This window comes from Oratosquilla oratoria, chromosome 37 (genome assembly GCF_046742065.1).
Source record: "Oratosquilla oratoria isolate Oo_2021 chromosome 37, ASM4674206v1, whole genome shotgun sequence".
In the NCBI taxonomy this organism is placed as follows: domain Eukaryota; kingdom Metazoa; phylum Arthropoda; class Malacostraca; order Stomatopoda; family Squillidae; genus Oratosquilla; species Oratosquilla oratoria.
The window spans coordinates 32865264-32867623 of NC_134813.1; positions in this window are offsets into that span (position 1 = coordinate 32865264).

The following is a 2360-nucleotide window of genomic DNA, read 5'->3' on the forward strand; positions in this document are numbered from 1 at the left end:
ACCAGGTACAACGCACAGTTTTATTTAATGTTGCATCCAACTATTTTTCTCGTACCCCTGACACGGCCACACGATACGAGGTGTCAAGGGGTAGACATGTTTGGGTAATTGGGGCAGTCGCCTCTTCTTTGTTTGGGTGTGCTTTTATATATTGTAGCGTTGTATTGCAAATTTGCTGATCTTATGAGATGGAAATAATATATACTCTTTAATAAAATTTACTTACATGTTGAACTTTAGCAAGTATAACCATTCTAATATATTTTCTGGCTTTCGCTAGGCGATTTTATGAACTTGACAGTAATTGCCTCTGTAGCAACTTAACTTTTAACAGTTAAATGTGAATAGAAGACTGACAGGATGAGGTAGTGGAAAATTGTATTTGGAGTCACATGTGTTGGTGAATGAAGGAGAAGATGTGGAGATGAATAATGGAGTAAAGAAAACGAATAAACGACGGAATGTTACGAGAAATAGATATTTGGGGATGCAAGCAAAGAGAAGATTGCAGGAATTATATTCATGGTATAGAACAGACGTAAACTATGAAGGAGGCAGATAGAGACTGTTTTTGAAAAGATTATGAGTTTGGGAAATATGATAATTGTTACAATAATGGTTAGAAAGAGAGATGTGGAGGTAAGGCAAAAGTAGTTTGGACATACAAGATGGAGTGAGTTTGAGAAGACTAAGAATAAGACGAATGGAATAAAGGGGACTTTGGATGCATTTGGAATGCATGTCGAGCAGGGAAGAGAGTAAACAAAAGATAGGAGTGAATGGAGGGAAATTGTGAAGGGATTATGAACCGTGTGGCAGGAGGCAGGGTATCCCTTCGTTTCCGAGGTGGCGGGATAGTTGGGGGTGGTGGGGTTGATTAGATTTTGTTTGTTCAGGCAGATGTAGAGGGAGTGAACATGAGGGGGCGTTCAAGGATGAGATAGATGGATGGGGTGAAGGACGGGAGAGGACAAAAGACAGGGGTGAATGGAGAATGGTTGTATATGGATGATGTTGTGATGCATGAGGTGGAATGGGTAGGGTGATGGGGGGTGAGGTAGTATGTGTGAGCAAAATTTTGACGCAGCCCGAAGGGATTTCTCCCCGTCTTCTCCTTTTCTGCAGAGAGGGGGGTCGCCGATTTAATGAAGCGGCCTTGCTGTGGATGTGCTGTATCTTGCGACACTGCCTCTGACCCAGGGCAGTGGACAAGGTGCAAGGATGACCCGTCATCCAGGAGGTGCCAAGACAAGAGGGAGGGTGGAGGGGAGTGGAGTGCATTTAGGGATGGAATGGATAGAAATGGTTTTTATGCCTTTTTCTTTTTGGCTACCTCCCTTGTTAGGGGGAAAAACCTTGGTATGTGTATGTGTGTATGACTACGTTTTTTTTATTCCCTCTGTAGTTAAAGGGTTACGCGCAGAAATAAATCACAATATTGTTCTTTAAAAACATAAAAGAAAAATGGAGGCGATCCAAGGGAGTAATGTTAAGGGTTCCAAACCTCTTTCAGTCTCTTCAACGAAGAAAGAATGGCAACCATTCATAGGAAATGGGGGAAATGTGGATTTAATCACCTTGATTGTACATAAACAATGGAAGAGAACTGATCCACAAACATCGTCGAATCCCACGAGCAGCATCTGATATATATATATATATATATATATATATATATATATATATATATATATATATATATATATATATATATATATATATATATATATATATATATATATATATATATATATATCTCACGTTAAAACGACTGTTGGAGTAGAAAAGATTGGAGACGGGGAATCTATATACTGTATTTCGATTGCAAACTGCAATCCTCTTCAGTAGATTGACAAATGTGTGATTACAATTTTCACCTGTAATATATATATATATATATATATATATATATATATATATATATATATATATATATATATATATATATATATATATATATATATATATATACCAACATTTACTTTCCCAAATAGGCCAACTGAATGCTTGAACGCACTTCCAGTGGTGGATAATATAAGCTCAGAATAAAGTAATTACAATTTCGAATCAAACCATGATCAAACGAAAAAAGCATTCAACATGGAATGACAATGGGGAGCAATCTAATCGTTTCCCTGCAAAAACACAGATGAATTAAACAGAAGATGACTCACTTGGTTTCCTCGTATCCAATTCACGGCAATGAGGAGGAATATAGGAGTAAATTAAGAAGCTCAATTCTGCGGATATACAAAGGTTAAAACAATACAGGGTGTTGCAATAGTTATGTACTTTATTAAAAATCTTTTATATGGCATATGGAGCTGCATCTGCTAAATGGCATGCATACGTCATTGAAG